General features: G+C 36.5%; 1 protein-coding gene across 1 annotated transcript in view; it reads left to right on the top strand.

The window, feature by feature from the left end:
• AKAP7 (A kinase (PRKA) anchor protein 7) overlaps nucleotides 1-6,863 on the top strand; it is a 151,722-nt gene that overhangs the window by 102,607 nt on the left and 42,252 nt on the right. The window lies entirely within an intron of this gene.

Below are 6,863 nucleotides of genomic sequence, written 5' to 3' on the forward strand. Positions count from 1 at the left end.
AAAAAAAAAAAAATTGTATACATAAGTTATATATATAAATACCTAGGTGAAGATAAAAACTTGGTTTAATTTTTTTGACTGGAAAAACAAAGTTGGCAAATCTATATAATATAGTGTTATTTTTAAAAACTTGCTAATGTGGTGAAATCACAATAGACAAACTTATAAAACTCATTAAATTCTTCTCTGTTTCAGTGACACATAGAGTCATTGGAGAGGATGTAGAATAGTAGAAGGAGACAGAGAAAGAGTTCAAACTACAGAGGAAAACGTAGCGACCAGAAGTTCCTACAATCAGACAGACCTTGTTCTAATGGTCACTGCCACTTCCCAGTTTTTAGTTGCGCAACTTTTTGCACATTTTTAATGACTCGAAACCCAGTTACCACTTCTATAAAATGGGGATAATAATATTTGTTAGTTCATGAGGACTGAATGAGATCATGCATGCAAATCTCTTAGCGTCATGCCTGGACATACTCAATGTTCATTAACTGATGCCTATTATTATTGTTGTAGAATTGCTACAAATTGTATATAGAATTCTTAAGCCCAGGACAAACAAGGCTCAAGAGTGACTTATGGTAGGGTTAGTCTAAGAAAAATAAAATGTCCATTTTGCCTTAATCTTACTAGGAGTACACTATTCTAGGCATTAGGAAAAACCTTGAACTCTAAAGGATTGTTAAGACACTAGAACAAGTTGTTAAGGGATTTGTAAAATATCTTTACTGACTATCTTTTAAGATGGAAGAGATTGTATCATTTATGAGGTTATCTAATCTGGAGGTCTGAATTGCCTCATGAAGTTTCTTCTATCATTAGAATTCATGAAACCTCTATTTTGCATTAAATTATATTTTAGTTTTTGTCACAGCTAGACCCTGATTACTATTGGATATCTGATTAATTGGAAGAGAGGTAACACAGTTATCAATCTCCAGCCCTGTTTTAAAATCCAATTCAGTTTCATCCTTTATTGTTATATAGTTACTCTTAAAATATGAATGGGGGTAGTGAAGTATGATTAGTGAGTAAATAGGTCTTGGTTGTCACACTGGCAGAGTGAATTTAGGATTCATTGATACTGCCTGAGTTACCAATTCATTCACAGCTCCCTGCTGGCATTTGAAGCATTGCTGACCACTGTGCACATAAAGGCTTCTCCTTTACTTTAAAACTTTTTCAGTTCAATTTTGGCTATTATAATTTATTTGTGCAATTTATTGAACAGGTATCTATTGAGGGTACCAAGTGCCAAGCATTATGATGTGTATAGAAGGTCGAAGATGGTAGGCAAACACAGCCATGCTCTCGGAGTTTACTTTCTAGTGGGAAGGCATGCAAACAAACAATTACAATTTAAAGTGATAATGACTGTAATGAAGTTAATGGGAACCAAGTGAGGGTGCTTTTAATGCTGCCAGGGATTGTCAGGGCAGGCTGCACAGAAGAGGAAAGTTTTGAACTGAAAATGAGAATGTTCAGTGTGGAGGGGGGCAAATGAAAGAGATTTTCCAGGCTGAGAAAGCAGCATAAGCGACCCAGTGGAGTCTGTGCAGGGACGTGTAAGTAATTCACTCTGCACATGAATTACTTGTCTTTAAGTAGTTCAGATCTTATTTTGTAGGGAATGGGAGCCATCAACATTTTTGGAGCTGGACATGACATGATTAGATTTGTGCTTAAGAAAAGACACTCTGCTGGTAAGGTATAAGCATGATGGTTGAGAGGGAGCAGGAAACGGATCAGTAAGACCAGTAAGTAGGCAGGAGTGGTAGTCTAGTCAGGTCATGATAATTGCCTGCACTTGGCATTTGCAGTGGATGGAGAAGGAGGGGCGGGTGTGTATCGCAGATCTTGGTAGGCAGGAGAATCAATATTTTAAGGTTTTGGATAGATTTTGAAAAACAGAAGAGAACCCTAGGTTGGCTCCCAGATTTGGGGTTTAGACAGCTAGGTAGACAATAGTGCCCTACACCAGTTGGTTGTACAGGATAAAAGAGCCTTCTTTGGTGACAAGAAGATAATGAGTTCAATTTTGGGCATATGAAAGCAGTTGTGGCCCAACCAAGGGGCTTGTTGAGGAGAGAGGTCCAGGACATAGATTATATATATATATATATATATATATATATGTATGTATATGACGGTTATAGGATTCAGTGGCATTGGGTTAGTAGTTCAAGCTATGGGTATGAATGAAATAGTTGAAGGTTACTTGGGAAACCTAGAACTTCAGATTTGCTTTGCAGCTGGTTACCTGAGATATGTATTGTACAGAAAGGATGGAGACCTTAAACAAGAGGCTATGATAGAGATAAAAGGTTTTGGAAATTATTTCCATACGTATGACAAATTTGTTAATTGTTTCTTGTTGGTCTGTGGAACATCAGTAGCCTAAAATGTCTCTGTATAATTCAAGATTGCATCTTCTACAGAGAAACTTGTTCTGGTAGAAATGAAGATAATGAGGACTAAAGAAACACAGAGTATATTTTATTTCCCTTTATGAAGTTTAAATTCTGTCTTTTTTCATTAACCCACAGAGATCCTTTGATATTGTATCTGACTGTAATATGTTTTATATAAAATGCCTAAGGGACTAAGTGTGAGCAACTGAAAAAACAACAGTTTGTCAATTCATGAATTGTGGTTCTATTTGATCTTCTGTTGACTGGAGTAATGATTCAGGTGAGTATTTTGTCTCGATTCTGGCTATGAGTAAAGGAAGCTGCAATTGACCATCACAGTTTTATATTTGGTACCAGAGAACCATAGCTGCCAAATATATGTTCATTGCCAACAACTTGGATCATGATCAGTGGAAGCTTTTACCTAAGCAGTCAGTGTTAGTGTAATAAGGTTTAGAGAAAGGCAGTTTCATAGTTTTGCTACTTGTTCTCCAGCCATGTATTTTAGCAATTACAATTTTGTTTATTAGTGTGGCATACATTAATATGTATGTGATAGATTTTTTTTTATTAGCATGACACTCTTTTTCAGTGATTTACTTTTTAGGCTTTTCCCCCCCTTTTTTGCTGTATAAAATTACTTATAGACCCTTTTAATCACTTTCTTAATATTAATTGACCAAAAAGCAGATACACATTTTTATTAAAAGGTAAACACAGAGCACTAGCAGACACTAGTAGTTTGCCTATTCTGAGCGCATTTTCTTCGTTTTGGCTGGGATACAGTGGGCCTCAAGCCACGTGGGCCTGACTTTTGCTCTGAGGGTGATTAGCTCCATTCTTCTTCCTAGTGATTAGTGAAAGAAGTGGTGTGTGACCCAATTTCAATATATGTGAGAAGTCTGCTGGGGACCTCAGCAGTTTTCTTATACTTAATCTACTGACTAGTATTTGTATTATGGGACATGGCTGCTTTCTAAGTTAAGTGCCGTTAATCTGTTAATTCTCTAGACCTTTCAGAGGAGAAACCAACATCTTTCATGAGAAGAAAAGAAACGTATTTCAGAAACGCCAATAGGACCCAATGAGTTGATAAAAAGAGATTTAGAGGGAAGGGACTACTATTTTTTAGCTGTCAAGTGTTAGGTGTACTTTGCTACCATCTTAGCCATGTTGGACACTGGGTGACTGTAAGTACACATGCTGAACGTGGGACACTAGGAGGATGAGCCGTGATGATCTTGTCAAGCGACTGAATTAACCACTTCTAGAGTGACACTACCATAGCTTATAGGACTATAGGAGATAATAACATTTATTTTTAAGCCAGATGAATCAAGAATTTTTGGTATTTGCAGCTGAGTGCATCCTAACAGATACACATTTCAGTTGTGGATTAAGAAATGTATGAACAGAAAATAGATTCAGTGGGATATTTAAACGACAGTTCTGACAGTTACCACATGTTGTTAAAAGGATCCATAAACAGACTAATCAGAATGAATACTGACAGGGCCTATCGGAGGCATGTCAACCGGGGCCGTGGTGGACCATGACAGATTTTGAGACCTGCCAAGAGCAGCCTTGATTTAACATCATTTTATCTGGTATAAATAAATTTTCTTTTATTTCGAGGATTCACTTTCATTCTTCCTTATCCCTTTAAGTGTCACCAGAGGAAAAAAAGCTTTAATAATAATATATTGAGTTATTAAAGTCCTTTTATTTGAAGCTTGACATACCAGGAAATGTGACTGACTGTTGTCTTGCCCAAGGTCAAACAGTGGGCCACTTTCAGAGCTAAATATAGATTGAGAGCATTCCACATAAAGAATAATTAGGACCTGTGAAAAACCTCCGGTGACTTAGAAATTGTAGAACCAAATTTTCTGTTGTTTATATTGTTAAACTACAAGTAAAATCTTCTCATTGGGCCCTGTTGGTGTTTCTGAAATATATTTCTTTTCTTCTTGTGGAGGATGTTGGTTTCTCCTCTGAAAGGTCTAGGACATTAAAAGATTAAAAGCACTTGACTAAGAAAGCAGCCATGTCTGATAATACAAATACTGGTCAGTAGATTATTCTTTTCTTTTCTTTTTTTTTTTTTTCAAATAAGGTTTTAACATCCAAACATTTAACTTGTTTTTGAGAAAGTAACTCATGTTAGTTTTTGTGATTTCATTAATGCTTGAAAAAAGGTCAGACTGTAAAAAGCAGGGCTAAACAGTATATGTCTAGAATAAATGACTGTTACTGACTTTTGTTCTCCTGTTACTGACCTTTGTTCTCCTGTTACTGTTTTGAGTTAATAAAACTGTCCAATGTGATTTGACACAATGGGAAAGATGGGCTCCTTCCAGCTCCACTAGGGCCATGACTTCAGAGCGGGGGCTCGTACCCTCCTTGGGCCCTGGCTCTCTCACCTATTCTGGCGGCACCCCTTTACATAAGAGTTAACTTTACCACAGGAGCTATGTGATGATCATATTAGCTCGTAGTATGTGTTCAATAAACAGTGGCTGGAATTAAACTGGTAGCAGAGTATGCTGTAAATGTGAGGTGTCCAGATACCTGCTGGGACTTGTCAGCCCTTCTTTTAGCCTCTCACACCCAGTGCTCTACTGCTGTATGTCCTCTAAACAGGGAGATAAAATTTCCTCCGTATTTCTCGGGGAAAAGGCTTTGACTATACATGTCGTTAAATGTTGGGCCACACACATAGAAAATAACTGACTGAATAGTAACCATGGAGTAGGCTTTTGAAAATTGGCACTAAGCAGAAACGCATCAGCAGAGATTTTAGAATGACTCGTGGATTGGTGAAGAAAAAGGAATTCTTTGGTAGCTCTTGGTATCTACTTGTTTCTTCCCCTTTCCTAAATGTACATATGCTGTATATGGCACCTTATGCTTTTCTGTCTTCTGTTTTATAGAAAAAAAATTCTCTTTCCAATTGCTATACATGTTAAAATTGTATAGCATATGGCAGTTTCAAATACAAATACCTCTAACTTTTAGTTTTAGAGAAAAACAAAAGCACCGTAAAGAGAAGTAAAAAGTCTGTTGAAAATATGGCTAAAGTAGGAATAATGGTTTAACAAAAAAGATTCTTGGCTTCCAGATTTCACAGTTAAGGCCGATTCTTTTTGCAGGTAATTAAGAACAGGACTTAACCAGGGAGATTTATAGATAAAGTTTTTCAGTTATGGTTTAATTATGTTGTTTCAGAATCTTTCTCTTTGGTTACAAAATGACTACAAAGGTGCAGCAGAGGCTAAGCAATAAAGGAGCATCTTTTGGGTCTGGGTGATAGATGTATGCCTATCGTGAATTGATTATTGAGAGCTGAAATTTTTTTTATATATTTTGAGATGAAGTCTTACACTGTCACCCGGGCTGGAGTGCAATGGCGTGATCTTGGCTCACTGCAACCTCTGCCTCCCAGGTCCATGCAATTCTCCTGCCTCAGCCTCCCAAGCAGCTGGAATTACAGGCACACAGCACCACACCTGGCTAATTTTTGTATTTTTAGTAGAGACGGGGTTTCACTATGTTGGCCAGCCTGGTCTTGAATGCCTGACCTCATGATCTGCCCACCTCAGCCTCCCAAAGTTTAAGCTAGGTGGGAGCTACATCGTTGTTATATAATTATTCCCTATATTTCTTCAGTATACAGAGTGATACTAATTTTACTTACAAACATTGATGCAAAAATTCTAAATAAAACATTAACAAATTACATCCATGAGTATATAAAAAGATAACATACCATGAAAAAGTGTTTATTATATCCATCAATATAATTCATTACATCAACATTTAACTGTGTATTTGAAGAAAAATGACCCCTCAGAGTTTATTCTAGTAATGTAAGGTTGAATCAACAGCAGGAAATCCAGTAACATAATTCATGGCACCAAAGAAAAGACAAATCCTATATGATTATATATTATAAATGTCATTTGATTACATTCAAAGGCTAAATAGATATAGAAAAACTAAACATATTATTTTAGAAAGCCATTTACTCCTCCAAAACAGAAGTTTTATCTCCTTGAAGTCTGGGTATTTGGTAAAAAATAAAAAAAGAAAGAAGTTTAAAAAATTAAATATTTACCAAAAAAAAAGAGCCAACATTACACTAAAAACAAAATGTTAAAATCAAGAATAAATCAGAAACAACTTTATTGCCATTATTTTTTAATACGGTTTTAGAAGTTTCAAGCTAAAGCACTGAGACCAGAGTTGAAATAATCAATTCATATAAGTAAGAAATAAAAAATAAGATCCTACATCCTCAACCAATTCAACAGATCCCCTCTTGGCCAAGCGGACCCAAGGGAAATCTTGGAAGCCGTGTTCCCAGAAGCCATGACAGTATGGGAGGCCAGACAGCCTCATTATACAAACAACTGACCAAGAGATTACTGGATTCTCTTGACAGCCTGA

This window comes from Mandrillus leucophaeus, unplaced genomic scaffold, assembly GCF_000951045.1.
Source record: "Mandrillus leucophaeus isolate KB7577 unplaced genomic scaffold, Mleu.le_1.0 Scaffold552, whole genome shotgun sequence".
Taxonomy (NCBI): Eukaryota; Metazoa; Chordata; class Mammalia; order Primates; family Cercopithecidae; genus Mandrillus; species Mandrillus leucophaeus.